General features: G+C 33.2%; 1 protein-coding gene across 2 annotated transcripts in view; it reads right to left on the reverse strand.

Moving 5' to 3' along the window:
• Nucleotides 1-19,440, reverse strand: part of LOC114334214 (protein N-terminal asparagine amidohydrolase) — a 268,207-nt gene that overhangs the window by 136,318 nt on the left and 112,449 nt on the right. The window contains exon 1 of one of the 2 annotated variants that reach the window (XM_028284249.2): nucleotides 8,614-8,776. The exons of the other annotated variant lie outside the window; for it this stretch is intronic. The gene's annotated coding sequence lies outside the window, so the exon portion shown is untranslated. Of the gene's footprint in view, nucleotides 1-8,613; nucleotides 8,777-19,440 lie in introns of those variants that run through there. 2 annotated transcript variants of the gene reach the window in all.

Consider the following 19,440-nt stretch of genomic DNA (forward strand, 5'->3'; position numbering starts at 1 on the left):
TTTGAGTAAGATTGTGCAAAAAATCCGAATTAGAATATTTTTCCTAGCGGATGCGCAGTGGCTTTCTGGACTAATAAGAGTTTTCCATGTCACAACAAATAGTAAGTACCTAAGTAAAGTAGTAGTATTAGGGAAAAAACTCAAATCAGATTAAACAAAATGTCTCATGTTTTTAATTCCGTTCAATAAAAATCACACTTCTTGAATAGGTGTTGGAAATTATTATTTTTATTTCATCATTTTACTTACTTTTATCGCTGGTCCTTGGTAAATGTATACAATTACCGGTAAAAGTAGATCATTGAAAATATTTTCCTACATTTACCGTCGGCTCTGGTAATTGTGTACAATTACCTGTAATTGTATACAATTACCAATTATCTACTCTTACCGTAACATATTATAATATGGTTCTAAAACGGTTGACTCCGGTTAACCTCTGGCATGTTTGGATTAAATGTTTTGATTTTATGGGAGTAGCCACAGTTAGGTTGTAATGGCATTTAAATATTTCTACCTATGTAAAATACTTAACGTTTTAATTTCCACTCCGGAAATCGTTGTCAAAATCGCCTACTTTGCTTATGATGGTTGTAGGCAACAGGCAGCTATGGTTCGAAAGGTATGAGGGTGGATGTTTTTATACTCACTTCAGTGAATACATCAAAATTCTGATTGTTTTGTATATTTGTGCAATAATTATGTGTGTTATGTGATTCTGTGTTTGTAAGTATTCGTAATATTGAGTATTTGGGATAAGTTGTTTTATGTATTGTGTGTTGCACATGCGTAGTGTCTAATGATGATATGTGCTTCATGTTTCCCTGTGCTGTATTATTTGTATATTTTTGTTGTTGTCTTCTTCTTTTAAGTATTGGAAACCAAAATCTGCTGCATTCTGCTGATGGTTTCGCCAAATTTTTTTTCGTTCAGTAGGATTAGGGCTGCTTCTTTAATTTTTCTCTTTTTCATGTTTGTTTCCGGCATTACTATTGATGCAACGTTTCACCGCGGTCTGTGTTCATTGTCCCAGGCATATTTGCATATCTGTGATTTGTCGAAATCCCTGTTTTTGATGTATGTTCGTGATAAATATCATCACATACAGGGTGAGTCATGAGGAACTGTACATACTCCTACCTCGTATGGAGACCCCTATAGGGAATAACAAATGACCATTAAAAAGTGTCTGCTCCCATTTTTTAATAATACACAGGGCGAGTTGTTCACTTTTACAGAATTTTTATTCGTCATAATTTTTGAACGGTAAGATCGATGTGTCTCTTATTTTGGTCAATCGTTACACTATTACCACCCAATCAACTGATTTATTCAAACTAGAAAAAAATTAGGTCCGGCTTTAAAGAATTAGTTCGTTTTGGTCTTAGAAAAAATTTCACCCTGTATACGGTTTTTGAAAACTCTAATAAGAATTTTACAAATTAGACAAAGAGGCAATTAAAATGGCATATTTATTTCTTCCTCACACGATTCCTTAATTTTTTATCAAAAATTTTTTGAAAAAGATCAAATTTGACTATGAAATAAAAATTTGGTGAACTGGACCATAGATTTAAAAAAATTAACTTTTATAACAAAAATTAATTTTATTTGAACAAGTATTTGATTTATAAGTTACCACTCAACTAATTTATTCAAACTAGAAAAAAATCAGGTCCGGATTTAAAAATTAGTTCGTTTTGGTCTTAGAAAAAATTTCACCCTGTATTTGGTTTTTGAAACCTCTAATAAGAATTTTACAAATTAGACAAATGGGCAATTAAAATGTCCTACATTTATTATTTTCCCCACACGATTACTAAATTTTTTATAAAAAATCAAATTTGACTATGAATTTAAAGTTTGGTTGAAGTGAACCATAGATTTAAAAAAAAAAGCATTTCTTGCAAAATCTATTTTTTTTTAAGATATATTTAATTTATACATATGTATTAATACTTCCACAGCTTGTGCTATACGTTGTAAATAATAAAACCCTTTTAGGGTTAAAATCAGATGATCTAGGTGATCATGCATGAGGCCTTCCGCTCCTTATCCACCTATTTCCATAAGTCACATGAAGACGTTGACGAACAGCAACTGAGAAATGTGATGATGCCCCATCGTGCATAAAGTACATACCTCGGATGGCTACATTGGCAAGTAGACTCGGCAAAATATTTTGTAAAATATGTTAATACACAAAAGTACAAAATAGTATAATAGGTCTGGATCCCGCGTATGAAAAAAAAGTTGATTAATAGCAAGCTGAAAATTTGTTAATAGTTTAAGGGTGTCTTGTCGGATAAACTTTGATATATGGGAACACTGGAACAGGGGCAGTTTTAAATGTGGAACAGGTTAAACATTTGGAACGGTCACACCACGAAAACGGCACATTTATTTTGTCCGACAGACCAGACTTAAACTCTCCAAATAGAGATTAACTTCTCATGCAAAAATCAGACTGCTATTTATCACTTGTCATAATTCCTGTCATTTGACATATTCTACATATTCCACTGATTAAAACGCCCATTTGGTGATAAATAGCAGTCTGATTTTTGCGTGAGAGTTTAATCTCTGTTCGAAGAGTTTAAGTCTGTTCTGTAGGACAAAATACATGTGCCGTTTTCGTGTTCTGACCGTTCAAAATTTTTAACCAGTTCCACAATTAAAACTTACCCTGTTCCAGGGTTCCTATATATCAAAGTTTGTCCGACTAGACACCCTTAAGCTATTAACAAATTTTCAGCTTGCTACTAATCAACTTTTTTTTCATACGCGGGATCCAGACCTACAAGAAACACAAATAAATAATAACAATGGCGAACGAAACGTCAAATTATGTACTCAATTAACGAAAATGTCAAATTATCATTTTTATACACATACATAGTATTAATACAAGATGAGAAGGTAGTGATGCAAAAAACGAAGGGAAAATTTCTTTTTGTTTTTGTTTAATTTAGGCAAATTAAATTTTGCAAAAAACAATTATTATACAGGATGATGTTTTAGTATTATTCAAAACAACCTGTTCCTTTTGAAATTCTGGATATTGACTAAAAAGGTTGTATTATTTAAAGCGTATAACACGAGCAGTGGTAGTATTAGGTATTACTTATAAATTAAATATTTGTTCAAAAAAATTAATTTTTGTAAAAAGTTAATTTTTTTAAATCTATATGGTTCACTTTACCAAACTTTTAATTCATTGTTAAATTTGATTTTTTTATAAAAAATTAAGTAATTGTGTGGGGAAAAAATAATTATGCAATTTTAATTGCCTATTTGTGTAATTTGTAAAATTCTTATTATAGTTTTCAAAAATCGTATACAGGGTGAAATTTTTTTCAATACCAAAACGAACTAATTTTTTAAAACCGGACCTGATTTTTATCTAGTTTTAATAAATCAGTTGAGTAGGTGGTACATTATAAATTAAATATTTGTTAAAAAAAATTAATTTTTGTAATAAAAGTTATTTTTTTTTTTATCTATGGTTCACTTCACCAAACTTTTAATTATTCATAGTCTTTGATTTTTTTATAAAAAATTAAGTAATCGTTTGTGGAAAAACATAAATATGCCGTTTTTAATGCCTATTTGTCTAATTTTTAAAATTCTTATTAGAGTTTTCAAAAATCGTATACAGGGTGAAATTTTTTTCAATACACAAATGAACTAATTTTTTAAAGCCGGACCTGATTTTCTTCTAGTTTGAATAAATCAGTTGATTGGGTGGTAATAGTGTAACGATTGACCAAAATAAGAGACACATCGATCTTACCGTTCAAAAATTTTGGTGAATAAAATTTTCTGTAAAAATTAACAACTCGCCCTGTATATTATTAAACAATGGGAGCAGACACTTTTTAATGTTCATTTGTTATTCCCCATAGAGGCCTCCATACAAGGTAGAAGCATGTACAGTTCCTCATGATTCACCCTGTATAATTTTGCAAAATACACAGTATTGCACAAATACACAAAATAATCCGAATTTGTTGCATCACACTACATAAAAACATCCACCTTCATACCTTTCCAAGCATAGCTGGCTGCTGCCTACAACCAGCATAGGCAAAGTACAATCTTTTGTTGACACAAGTACACATAAAGTATACTGGTCTGAAAAAGGCCTATGATACCGTACTAATAACTAAACTTTGGGAAGTACTTCAAAAAGCTAATACAAATCACACGCTCATAAAAGCACTATAAATCTTACATATATGATGGAGTCGATATCTCGAATTAAAATAGGCAACAACCTAACACTTGGATTTGCTGTGACTAAAAGGCTACCTCAAGGTTGCTGTCATTTAAAATATATATTGCAAAAGCAATACAGTCGGAAAAATGAAAGAATACCCATGAACGAACATATAAAACACGCTGAATTTTCCTGTCACCGCGTCACAAAAAAAAGTGCCTAGCGCAAGTACATGTAATAATAATTATTACATGTACTTGCGCTGGCCAATTTTTTGTATGACACGGTGACAGGAAAATACAGCGTGTTTTGTATGTTCGTTCATCAACATTCTTTCATTTTTCCTACTGTACATACTTGAAAAAGAATTGCCATGGTAAAGTATTAAAATAACTGAATAATACCTGCTTATATGCGCTAAAATTTGCAGCTGATTAAGCTCTCATAGCAAACAATAAGAAAGATATGGAATACATGATAAAAAAGTTGGCTGAAGGATATCAGAACTGGGAGCTAATACTTAATTCTGAAAAAACCAAATATCTCAGCATTTTAATAGGCACAGCAAGTAGTGTATTGTATATAAAAATAGGAGATAGGGACTGTTGAATTTATTTTGTTAATTATTGTTGATTGTTGAAATTAACACCAGAATATAACTAGCCAGAAAAGCTATAGGATGCCCCAACGGAATAAAGAAGAGAAAGTATAGATAATATTTATAAAACTCTAATAAAATATATACTATGTACTATACGGATGTGAAACCTGCCGAGTAACAAAGATAAGCCGAAGAAAGGTAGAAGCCACGAAAATGAATACCTACAATAAGGGGATTGCCAAGAATTTCCAGATGGGAGATGGGAAAAATTTATGCACAAAGGCATACATAAATACAAAAACTAAGAAAAATAAACATGGAAATAAACATAGGTAAAAACAAAACAATGGTAATGGCAACTACTAAAAAAGTAATAAAAATTAAGGCAGAATTACAATTATTGTTGAAGAAAATGGGAAAATAAAGAAAGAAATAAACAATGAACTAGGAGCGCAGGAACAATTTACAATACATTCAGAAATACGTTCTTTGAAAAGAAAGAGATACCCAAAGTAGTAAAATCACAAGTGTACCAAAAGGTGGTGAGGCATTTAATCGTCTATGGGAGTGAGTCGTGGACGCTAACAAAGAATAACAACAGAAAAATCAAAGCTACATAAAAAAATTCATACATAGAATGAACGACGAGAGAATGCCAAAAAAAATATAGGAAGTCAGAGTACAAGGGAAAAACAAATTAGGCCACCCAAGAATGAGATGGGAAGAACAAGTCAGACAGGATGTAGAGAAAATAAGGCTAAAATGGAATGCGTTAATCGTTTCGCTGTGGAATACTCGAAAGACGTCGTTCACTTAAGGCTGGCGATATACTAAAGTAAGTTATTTGCCCAGACCGATGGTGTCCAAAGACGTCATCCGCCTGTGACTTAAAAAACGAATGATGTCTTTCGACGTCATCCGCAGCGAAAGGGTTAAGACAATTAGCCCAAAATAGAACATTATGGAAAAGACAAGAAGTACTTTATAATAGAGAGATATCGCAAATGCATTTTTATCGCACGCTAATAGCGGAATACGCTATTTTGACATGTACGCAAGCGCAGAATGAATGTCACGCTAATACCGGATAGCGTGTCCCGCTATTTAGGTTGAAATAAGGGACGGTAATAACGTTAACGCTAATTTGACATTTGGGATGAAACATAAAAATAATTTATAGAATACAAATTATATAAACTAAATACTGTGAATCATCTTATGTTGAGAAACACGTGCATTTTTATTTTGTCTACAATAGACTACTTTTTGTGGTTAGGATATTAGTTATTCAGATATTTGCATGTCAACCAGCTCAATATCCAAATTCATTTTTCAATAAAAAACAATTACAGTATTCCTCAAAATTAATTTCTAGGTTACATTTTAATACCAAACGTCGGTTGTCATAATAACGTTAAGCCCCGCCCCAGAACATTTGCGATAACTCTCTTCTTGCCTGTTCTGAAATAGAACGTTATACGTTATTTACGTCTTGACACGATATTATCGATTGCATTTGCGATATCTCTCTAATAATTATTAAAATTAAGGTACCAACGGGTTTAACTAATTATTAAAATTTAAAAAACACATATAAGGAGCTTTTACGGTAAGGGAATATACAGGGTGTTTGGTAAAGAATGGGCCATAGCTTAACCTTAGATTCCTGAGGTTAAAATAGGTCGATTTAAGCTAACTTACCTTAGTACAAAAGTTGATAATAACCGAAATACAGGGTGTCAAATTTAAACTTTTATTTTATTTATTTTTGAATATTTCCTGACAGGCATGGGACAACAACACGAAATTTGGTAAGTGGTGCTGGTATTGTACAATATACCAAATTATATTAAACAAACGTTTCTGGCTTCCACCAGAGGCGTACGATGGGAGAACGTGAATGGTTGACCCTACCCAAATTCTACGCCACTGGCGGAATTGCTTTTGCAGTGCAATTTTTTAATTCTACAATAGTTGCTATGTAAAAAACATACTCTTTATTCGTAACGATAAAGTCATTAGTTTTCGAGATATTTGAAGCTAAAAACGAAGGAGCATAATACATAAAAGTGCCTTTTCATTTTTAACTTCAAATATCTCGAAAACTAATGACTTGACCGTTACGAATGAGGAGTATAGTATTTGCATAGAAAGTATTGGAGAATCTAAAAATTATGCTAAAATAGCAGTTTCATTAGTGGCGTAGAATTTGGGAAGGGTCACCCATTCACTTTCCCCTGTCGAACGCCTCTCGTATTAACCACAAATGATTATTTAACATAATTTAGTAGGGCCTACACTTTCTGCCAAGTATCACACAGATATGTCAAATTATTTTAAAGTATTCTTTTTTTTTTAATAATTTATTCTTTATTTAAAACTTTAAGAACTATGTGTGCCCGGTACTATAAAACTATTTGACATATCCTTATGGTACTTGGCAGAAAGTGTAGGTACTGTACACCCTATTAAATTATGTTAAATAATCATTTGTGGTTAATACCAGAGGCGTACGACAGGGGAAAGTGAATGGTTGACCCTTCCCAAATTCTACGCCACTGATGGAACTGCTATTTTAGCATAATTTTGAGATTATCCAATACTTTCTATGCAAATAATATACTCTTCATTCGTAACGATAAAATCATTAGTTTACGAGATATTTGAAGTTAAAATTAAAAAGGCACACTTATTTTGATTAATGTATTATGCTCCTTCGTTTTTAGCTTCAAATATCTCGAAAACTAATGGCTTTATCGTTACGAATGAAGAGTATGTTATTTACATAAAAAGAATTGAAGAATCAAAAAATTGCACTAAATTAAGAATTCCGCCAGTAGAGTAGAATTTGGAAAGGGTAAACCATTCACGTTCCCCCGTCGTACGCCTCTGGTAGTAGCCAGAAACGTTTGTTTAACAATATTTAGTAGGGTGTACAGTACCAGCACCACTTACCAAATTTGGTGTTGTTGCCCCATGCCTGTCAGGAAATATTCAAAAATAAATAAAATAAAAGTTTAAATTTGACACCCTGTATTTAGGTTATTATCAACTTTTGTACTAAGGTAAGAGTAAGTTAGCTTAGATTGACTTATTCTAACCTCAGAAATATAAGGTTAAGCTATAGCCCATTCTTTACCAAACACCCTATACACAGCGAATAGAAAACAATAGATTCCCAAAACAAATATTCGCATGGACACCTACATATAGTAAGATTCTTTCTTCCTACAGGTGTCCATGTCCGTGGTGGAAGAAAATTGAAAAAAATGTGGGCGGAAGGAGTAAGAAAATCAATGTGTTTCAAAGAACTTAGAGAATAACAATGGAACAACCTACATGAATGGAAATTGGGCATCGGACATCGTCGAAAAATGCTCTTATCCGATTGTATATAAACCTATTACATCCATGAACGAATCATTAATAAATGATTGATTAATTAATTGATTAATTAAATATTAAATTAGTAGTTAAATTATTGTATTTGTCAGTCGACATTTTTTTTTAGTTTGCAAACACTAGGACGTACAAACATGGCGGGCTTGTTAAACTAGATAAATATTGATATGTTATAAATATGCTACTTAACAAATTGGTTCAAATGCTTTGAGCATTCATTATTTATGTTAAAATAATTAATTATCTAAGCAGAACAGCTATCTATTAACGTAAATAATGTTATTATCTTTCAATATTTGAACTGTCGTATCCCACCTTCTCTAAAATCACTATAATTCAAATAAAATAGTCCAACTACAAAACATTATAAATACTAAGAAAACAATCTTACCAGTTATTGAGAACACAGCTGCTGACAGACTGAAGCAACAACTTCTTTGATAAGTTATCAAACCGTTTCCCCAGATATCGAATTTATATTCTGTTTAATAAATGTGTAATGTTTTTATTGCGAGCATGAAATCAACAAGTGGTGTTGACTTATCAGATTTATTGTAAGAATTTTAGTGGTAATTAACAACATACATAAATTCTTTTCTTTTAGTCTATAATTTACTATTTAACAGCATAAAGAAACATTGATATCTAGCAGTCAATCTGTCATTTTTATCAATTTCATTGTAACAATTTAAAACCAGTGGCAGTACTTCTAGAGATTTTGAGCTACAATTCCAAAAATTTTAATTCATGGTCAGTATCTTCTTCTTCTTGATGTGCCTATTCGTGTCGAATGTTGGCGACCATCAAGGCAATCTTTATCTTATCAGCCGCAGCGTGGAAAAGCTGCACAGATGTGTTGAACCAGGTTCTGAGGTTTTTCAACCAGTATGTTCTTCTTCCTGGACCCCGATTTCCAAATATTTTTCTTTGCAGGATGGCTTGCAGAAGGGCATATCTGGATTCATTTCGCATACTGTGTCCGATATACTGTAACTTTCGAGATATGATGATGGTCAGTACCTCTCCGTTCTTCTTCATTCTTCCGAGGACCTCCTCATTTGTGACTAGGTGAGTCCACGGGATTTTAAGTATTCTCCGATAAAGTCACATATCAAATGCTTTCAATATTCTGCACATATCTTCGTTCAAGGTCAACGATTTCACGCCATAAAATAGAACAGAAAAGACATAGCATTGCAACATTCTTATTGTTATAGCAAGAGAGTGGCTTTGGGAGTTGTGGCTTTTAAAAAAGGCCCCATCCAGTTCCAGATGGACCTATCTTTTCCAATTCGCGCTCTTATCTATTGGTTGTAGGTCCATTCTTCATTTATTATGATACCGAGGTAATTGCAGTGCCTCATTCTCTCTACAGGGGTTTGGTTGACGTAAAGCCAGGGCCGGATTTAAGGGGTGGCAGACTGGGCAGCTGCCCGGGGCCCCACATTCCTGGGGCCCCCAGAAAGCCCCAAAGTTAAAAAAATTAGCACATTATTCACATATAATAATTTTTGTCAATCAATTAACTGTGATAATTCGTTACATAGAAGGTTTCACTCCTGTTGAAAGGTTTCTCATATTTTTGCCAAATCACGGTCATAAAGCAAAGGATATATTTAATTCTCTAATGACATTCTTGCAAGAAGATGATACCGATTTGAAAAACTAGAGGGAACAGTACTTTGACAACGTGTCAGTTATGAGTGGAAAATACAATGGTGTTCAGGCTAAAATCAGATAACATAATAACTTGGCGTTGTGGACTCCGTGTGCCGCCCACTCTCTAAATTTAGTTGCAAAAGCTGCAGCTGAGTGTGTCCTGTTACCATAGCATTCTTTGATTTCTTGGAAGGACAATATGAACTATATGTATTTTTTTTACTTCCTTTACATATAGATAAAACTTGTTAATCGAATGTTTAAAAGCGGCGTCTTTAACCCGCCGTTACACGCGTCTTCTATTGTGACGTGGTTGCACGCGTATGAGCGTCGCCCTCACCTACATAAATTCGACTTATTTCGAGGAAGAATGAATGTCAACATGTATAAATATAAAATGGGTTGTACTCACATATTATAGAAAGTCTCGTAAACCATTTTTTTTTATTAATTTAACAAAACAAAAGTAAAAATAATATAGATCAAAAGCAAGATTTCTTAATTTTCAATTTCAGCAAGCCACTGAAGAAATTAACGTTTTTTACGCGAATTAATTTTACTAAAAATACAAATTAAAATTAACAACTGTTCTGAAGCTGTTTCTTTGTGGCATTTATGTAATTAACTATTAATATTTTGTAATTTGATAACGACGTCCGAGGTGGAATTCGAAACGTCAATAAAATCAATTTTTCAAGTTAAATTGTGGCTTATTTCCCAATTAGAATAGGTAAATTTAAAAATGGGTTCTTAACCAGTGGGGCACCTAGAATTTTCCTCTGGGGGGGGGGGAGGGGGTTTGCTTGGACACCGAAAGTTTTTTGTATTATTTGTGAAAGAAAAGTTACATTTTCCTACTTTCTTTTATATATATTTCTATATGCTCTGGGTGGGATTTTAACCCCCAAACCCCCCCTCGGTGTGCCACTGTTCCTAACCTAATCCAAACAATAATATTTTAATTAAACCTACCTAAATATTAAATAAAAACCTAAAAGTTTCTTTGAGATGATAGAAACGTGATTTCACTGTGATTGCACGCGCAGTGAGGAATTCCCTCACTTGAAGAGGGATGTCTCTTCTTTCAACTATCACACAGCACACTGACCGCCTGAAATATTCTATAACTTTTTCATACCCTCTCATGAACCATGCTAAAGGCATTCCTGGGTGCTTAAGGTTATCGTATTAGTTCACACAATTTCATTGGTTATAAACAAATATGGTGAGGGACTCTCTCATAGCGCGTGTAATGGCGGGTTAAGCGAGAGCAACGCCGACCTTGGCCGAAATTGTTTCTAGAAGAGTAAATACTACTAGATGGTTATCTAGAAGTGACGGCATTATCCAAAATTTCAGAAGACGATGAGCAACAATTTGAAACTCGTAGCCGTGCAAATGGTTTTTACAATCAAATGTGCTATGTGTTTACTGGAAACAGGAATATTTGCAATATTTTGGAATGAAATCTTAGAGAGGGAAAACAGCACAAGTCGTATTCTCCAAGATGCTAATATTGACCTTAATTCAGGAGTGGTGGCACTTAGATCACTTAAAGAATTTTTATTCTTTTAAGGAATATTTCAGGAACTGAAATGACAACATCTGAGAAACTTAGGAATCAAAAATTTTATCGTTATTATAGATCACTCCATCATTCAAGTCAGAGGCTTTCTGCATATGAATCCATTTATTCCAATTTTGGATTATAACATTATTTGGAAAATTTAACTCCCAATGAAATTGGAGCTCACTCACTAAAGGTGACAGACATTTATAGCAATGATTTAGATTTTAGATGAAAACCTAGGTGTCGAACTGGTACAATTTGCAGAATTTTTCAATTCATCTAAAGGGGAAATCGGGTCATCAAATATAATTAAAGAATTTCAAATGTACCGACTGCTAAAAGAAAAGAATGTGAATGATGCGTTTTGGTGATACTTCGTTTATACAGTGCGTCCATAAAGTAACGCATAAATTCATTATTTCGTAAACCGGCGACATTAAGGAAAAATCCCGAAACAGGTCGATTTTTATTTTTAAATTCCGATTTTTTGGCGTATATATCATACTAGTGACGTCATCCATCTGGACGTGATGACGTAATCGATGATTTTTTTCTTCTTCTTCTTTCTCGAAACTCCTTATGCCCCTCAGGGGCGTCGGAGGTTTTATTCATCTTCTATCCATCTCTTCCATTTCTTGCGGTCCTTTGCTAACTCTTTCATTTGTTGATGTGTTTTTCCTTTTTCCTGTCCAATTTCTATAATCTGATCGATCCATCTCTTCCTTGGCCTCCCTTTCCTTCTTTTACCATATCTTTTCGATTCCATCACCTGCTTTGGTAGTCTTCCCTGGTCCATTCTGTTAATGTGTCCATACCATTTTAATTTTCTTTTTTGTATCTTGGTTATTATCGATTCCTGTTTCAGTCTTTGTCTAATATCTTCATTTCTTATTCTGTCCAATTTCGTTTTTCCTGCTATTTTTCTTAGCTGCTTCATCTCCGCTGCGTTTATTGTACTGCCTATTTTTGCATTGTTTACCCATGTCTCACTTGCATACATTAAAGTTGGCACAGAGATTGCGTTGTATACCTTCAGTTTTGTTTCTTTATCTATTTCTTCCTTTCCAAATATTGTTTTATTTAGTGCATAGTAGATCTTATTTGCTTTTTTCGCTCTGTATGAGATTTCTTGATCTATCTTTCCATCCTCGGATATTATTACTCCAAGGTATTCAAACGTCGAGACTGTTTCTATTATTTCGTTTTTGCACCTAAATATCGTTTGGTTTATTTCTTCCCTTTTCTTTTGGGTTACTATCATGGTCTTCGTTTTCTTTACATTTACCTCCATTTTCAAATTTTCTATTTCCTCCACCCATATATTGATTAATTTTTGCATTTTCTCTTTATTGTCTGCTATTATTACTAAGTCATCTGCATATAGTAATCCCTCCATTCTCACTGGTACTAAATTCCTGTACCCTATTATTGACTGTAATTGCCTTGACCTTCTTTTAGCGCTCTTCATTACTCTATCCATTACTAATATAAACAAAACTGGGCTGAGACTGTCCCCTTGTTTTATTCCTCTCCTTAGGTTTATTATTGGCGATCTGTTTCCATTTATTTGTACTTTAGCAAGTACGTTTCTATACGTACTTTTTACCACGCTTACTATCTTTTGCGGGATTTGCAGATCTTCCATTACTGACCATATTACTTCTCTATTTATAGAATCAAAAGCAGCTTTAATATCTATAAACCTAACATATAAGTCTTCTCCTATTTCGTTTTTCCTTTCAATTATATTTCTCAGTATGTATATATTATCTGTTGTTCCTCTTTCCTTCCTAAAAGCCGCTTGTTCTTCTTCTAGTTTTCCTTCCAGTTCTTTCCTGAGCTTCCTTTCTATTATCCCGGTGTAGACTTTATATGCCACTGATGATAAGCATATAGCCCTATAGTTATCACATTCCGCTTCATCTCCTTTCTTGTGTATTGGTATCAATAAATTTTCTTCCCAGTCTTCCGGTATCTTTTCTGTTCTCCATGCATCCCTCATTATTTCCAGCAGCCAAAACTTGCCTCGTTCTCCCACGTACTTCATCATCTCCGGATCTATGTCATCGGCACCTCCCGCTTTTCCAATCTTTATTCTTGCCAATCCTTCTTCAATATCTTTGATATGAATTTCGTCTACTCGATTGTCCCTATCCACTTCTCTTGCCTGCTGTCCTCTCTCCTCATCTTGTTGGTTACTTGCCTCGAATTTTTCTTTATAGTGCTTATTCCATATGGTTAGTATGTCTTGTATGTTTGTTTTCAATTCATTTCGCTCATTTTTAATTCCTCTTATTTGTTTCCTTTTTGTTCCTTTCATGCTTCTTATTTTATTCCAAAACTGTTTATTGTTATTCCCAAAACCTTCGTTCAATTCTTCACCTAATTCCTTCCAGCTCTTCTTCTTCGCATCTTTTACTAGTTCTTTCACTATATTTCTCTGTCTTCTGTATTCGTCTCTGTCTTGCTCTTGATTTGTGTTTATGTATCGCTTCCACATTTCTTTCTTCCTTTTTACAGCTTGCTTTATTTCCTTATTCCACCATCCAGTTCTTTTATTATTCTTACCATTCTTTCTTATTCCACATACTTGTTTTGCAGTGTTCCGTAACGTGTCTCTTAATTTTTTCCATCTCTCTTCCATATTCCATATTTCCTCATTGTTTTCAAACTGTTCCAGTATTTTATCTGTCTCTCTTTGGTATAACTTCTTCATTTCCATATTTTTCATCTTATGTATTGCTATTCTTGTATATTGAGGACTCTCTATTATTTCCATTAGTTTCATGTTTATCTCTGCTGTCACTAGTCTGAGTTGGGTACTGAGTTCGGCTTCGTTCTCTGTTTTTATATTTTGTATCGTTAGTTCTGCGTCTCGAGGATATACTATGTAGTCAATTATGCTTCTCGCATTTCTTTCTTCTGCTACGTATGTATATTTTTCGTTTCTCGGTTGATACCAGAAAGAATTACCTATTAACAAGTCATTTATTTGGCAGAAACTTATCATTCTTCTTCCATTTCTATTTATCGTCTCTTCTCCATACCTTCCCAAGCAGCCTAATGCCATATTTTCATCGTTTCCTATTCGTGCATTCCAGTCTCCTAGTAAAATGATGTTTTTGCTTTCCTCTTGTATCTCATCAATAAGTTTCTGTATCTCATCATAGAATAGTTCTATTTTTTCTTGCTCTGTTCCTTCTACCGGTGCATATACCTGTATTATGTGACATTGTTCTTCTTCTAACTCTATTTTTATGTATATGGTTCTTGATGATACTGGTTTGAATTTGGTTATTCTTCTATTCATTTCTTTTGTTACAACTATTCCCACGCCTTCTTTTGCCCTTTGTCCTATCTGAACTCCGGAATAGTATAGTATGTGCTGCCCTCCAATATCGACAATTCCATTTCCTACTTTTTTCGTCTCGCTTACTCCTATCAACTGCAGCTCAAATCTTTCCATTTCCTCTGTTAATTCACGTTCCTTTCCTGTTATCGAGGTTATATTCCATGTACCTATTCTCGTTTGACATTCGTTTTCATTTTTATTTTCTTCCTTGCTATTAGTTTTCCTCGTTGTTTGCTCTTTCATATTACTGGATGTTCCATGTCCTTTCCTGGTCGTCATTAAAGTCTCTCCGTCCAATTCGCTTATCAGTTTTTTGGATGGATTGTTCCTGGGTATTTGTTGCTTATCTCAGGTATTAGTTTATCCGCATCATTGTCCCATATCCATTCTTCGTTATCTATTATCATTTTTTGAAACCTTACTTTGACTTTCTTCCCCTTGCTTCTTTCTTCTTTTGCCTTTATTCTTATTTGTCCTTGTATATCCCTCTCCTTCTTGCTCATGTCCTCGTTAATATATATTTTTCCTTGTCTGTACCCTCTTAGTTTGATTTTATTCTTCATGACATTATATTTTTCAGACTCGTTGCTTAGCTTGATCAAACAGGTTTTACTGCCTAACTTTTTAGCATGTGCTACTGTTACTTGCACTCCTAGCTCGTTATCTAGGAAAGTTTTCATTTCCTCTTTTAGAATGCTGTGTTCATCCGTCTTGACATTAAGGCCTTGGATTACGATGTTATTTCTCCTTTCTTTGTTTTCTAATTTGTCTAATCTATTATTTATCATGTTTATATGAGTTTTCAGTATCTTGTTTTCTTCTTTAATTAATTCATTCTCTTTCACTATTTCCTTCATCTCATTAAAATACTGCTTATTGACCTCCTTTATATCTTTTATTTCTTGATGCACGGCTTGTAGCATCTCCAACAACGCCTCCATTTGTTTCTCCATTTTTATTTGAATGGAATCAGGTGAGGCATCCACCGCGTCTCGAGTGCAGTTCATAAGGCGTGAACCCTACTCAATTCAAGCTCACCCTTCCCTGTCTTCCGAGCTGGCCGTGTCTACCTTCCTAAAACCTCAAAATATTTTCTTTATTTTTGATGTTGTCTGCCGTATTTGAAATATCTCTTAGGCCGGCCCTGTTTTCTTTCCGCTTCCAAATAATGTGGTTCTTATCAGTACTGATGTCGCTTTTCTGCTTTTTATTTTGGCTCAGCTGACGGCGTTTATTATTGTCTAAATTAATTATATGTATTTAAATTTGTTCTACTTACAGTTTTTACCGCTTTTGTTTCCTACATGCAATCTATGCTATGGCACTTAACTACACAATCGGTCTAATGAATTAAAATACACTAATAACCCTCCAAAAATTGGATTTGATTAGGAGCACTTTATACACAGCTAATCACTTTCCACTCGCAGGACCGTCTCTCCGATGATTTTTTTAAATAAGAATAGGGGTCATGTGATAGCTCATTTGAAAAGGTATTCAATTCTCTATTCACGAATATAAACATTATCATAATTATTTATACAGGGTGTCCAAAAACATGTCTTTAAATTAATTTTATTGACATAAAAAGAAGAATGTGTGTAATTTATTTAATTCAAAATACGTTTTACTGTTGTCAGAAAACAGGAAAAAATGTTTATTTGACAAATAAATATTGTTTTTCGCTTAAATTCAATGTTAAAGCTGCCACCCACCTGTGTCTTGGCAGTTTGAACATTTCATTTAAGCGAAAATCAATGTTTATTTATCAAATAATTTTTTTTCTGTTTTCTGACCGTAGTAAAATGTATTTTGAATTAAATAAATTACATATATTCTTCTTTTTGTTTTACTTATTTTAATTAAAAAAATGTTTTTTGAACACCTTGTATAAATAATTATGTTAATGTTTATATTATTGGATAGAGAATTGAATACCCTTTCAAATGAGCTATCACTTGACCCCTATTCTCATAAAAAAATCGTCGATTACGTCATCACGCCCAGATGGATGACGTCACTAGTATGATATATATGCCAAAACATCGTAATTTAAAAACAAAAATCGACATGTTTCGGGATTTTTCCTTAAAGTCGCCCGTTTACGAAATAACGAATTTATGCGTTACTTTATGGACGCACTGTATTTAGTTCTGATTCTAGCTAACTACAGTGGAGAGAGATCAGTCTCAAAATTTAAGTTAATTAAAAATCGACTTCGGTCTATGATGGGCCAAGAGCGTTTGAATCATCTCTCTATAAGAACCATTGAACACGATGTCTTAAAGCAACTAGACATAATCAAGGACATGCAAATGTCCGACATAATCAAGGAATTTTCAATTAAAAAATCTCGAATAGACAAGGCGAAAACGGCGGGTTCGTTGGGAAAATATTCCCATGAGATTTTTTTGCATAATGACATTCGTGAGACATCCCAGAATAAGGTTTAAGAAGTCGCCCACGTGAAAAGTGGGCCAAATTTTTATTAATATTTTTTTTTATTCAAATTGCAAAAATCAATATTTTGGCCCTGACAATTTTTTTGTAGATTTTTTGGAGCATTCTGGATAAAAAAGGTATCTTATAATTTTTCTCTAAAGTTGATCTTTTTCGAGTTATAAGCGATTTAAAATTGAAAAAAATGAAAAACGAAAAATGGCGATTTTCAAGGCTTAATAACTCGGTTAAAAGTTATTATTATGAAAGTCAGAAAGTGACTAAATCAAAGTTTAATGCCCTTTCTACAATATCCCGAAGAAGTTTTTGTCATTATTTTATTACTAAGCTGTTATTTTTAAGTAACAATATTGAGCGCCATGCATGTGGTAGGCGTCCGTGAGTGCAAGTAAGATGCACAATTGGACTGCCGGACTGGCATCTCTCTCGCACTCAGCATTTACGGGCGGCTACCACATGCATGGCGCTCAATATAATTGCTTAAAAATAACAGCTTAGTAATAAAATAATGACAAAAATTTCTTCGGGATCTTGTAGGGGGGGCATTAAACTTTGATTTAGTCACTTTCTGACTTTCATAATAATAACTTTTAACCGAGTTATTAAGCCTTGAAAATCGCCATTTTTCGTTTTTTTTTTCAATTTTAAATTGCTTATAACTCGAAAACGATCAAGTTTAGAGAAAAATTATAAGAGATCTTTTTTATCCAGAATGGTCCAAAAAACCTACAAAAAATTGTCAGGTAAAAAAATCTTGCAATTTGATTAAAAAAAATTGTTAAAAATAATTTGGCCCACTTTTCACGTGGGCGACTTCTTGAACCTTATTCTGGGATGTCTTACGAATGTAATTATGCAAAAAAATCTCATGGGAATATTTTTCCCAACGATCCCGCCGTTTTCGCCTTGTCTAGAAAGATACCCGGACATACATACATTTTACTAAGTTTATTTTGAATATTTTATTGTTAGTACGTTTTTAAAAGTAAAATATTGCAAAACCTCTAAATTTTAAAGAACCGGTTGGATTGACATGAAATTTGCCATACACATAGCTAACAAGTCAAAGAAAAAAAATAATATTGTGCCGATGTGTGCTTTTGCCCTAGGGGGAGTTTCACACCCTATTGGGGGTGGAAAATATATGTTCCAAATAAGTCCGGAAATGGATAAAATGACTAATTCTAAGCAACTTTTGTTCTATAAAGTTTTTTCACCAAGTTAATACTTTTCGAGTTATTTGCGAGTGAGTATGTTATTTTTTTTACAAAATAACCACGTTTTCAGACGGTTTTTCGCAAATTTCTCAAAAAGTGATTATTTGGTCGAAAAAAATTCTTATCAAAAATATAGCAGAAAAAAGTGAAAAACATGGTGTATATATTAGGTCACTATACCTAGTAGAAGCAGAGTTATAGCCAATGAAAAATAGGTTCATATTCGTCAATTTCCAAATCGAATATTTTAACGTGCCATAATCAAAAATCGAAGCACTTTTTTGGGCAAAACTTATTTTAACTTTTTTAAAGTGTCTAAAAAATGCTTATTTTTGTTTTTTTTTAATATTTTAGCATCAAAAGTAAACAAGTTACGCTCAAAATAAAGTTGGTCCCTTTTTTTGGTAAGAAATCGGGAAAATCACCCCCTAATTAGCATTTTAAATGAACTTAATTGGTACCACTTCACAAGTTTTTTAATCGCGTATGTATTGATCATACCATCTGCAAGTTTCATCGGTTCAAAGTCCATATTTTTGAAAGAGCCGTAGTTAAAAGGGCTTGAACGAGTCACTTATCACGAGTGTATGCAAATTTAGAAACAAAACAGAAAAACAAAAAATAAAAAATATTCAGAAAAGTAAAGCCGACTTTTTATATTGTTTAGGATTTTTGGTACCTCTAACAATTTTTAAGTTATTTTGAAAAAAAGCATTTTCTTCAAAATTAAAATTTTTTCAAAAATTCGCACTTTGAATCGATGAAACTTTCAGATCATATAAACATAATATTCGTAAAGCAACTCGTGAAGCGGTAATGATTAATTTCTTTTAAGTTGCTAATTTTGGGGTGTGGGCAACGTGGGGGTGACCTTCCTGATTTTTTTTTGCCAAAACAAAAGGGACCAACTTTATTTTGAGCGTAACTTGGTTACATTTGATGTTAGAAATTTTTTTTTTA

Source organism: Diabrotica virgifera, chromosome 6, assembly GCF_917563875.1.
Source record: "Diabrotica virgifera virgifera chromosome 6, PGI_DIABVI_V3a".
NCBI classification, from domain to species: domain Eukaryota; kingdom Metazoa; phylum Arthropoda; class Insecta; order Coleoptera; family Chrysomelidae; genus Diabrotica; species Diabrotica virgifera.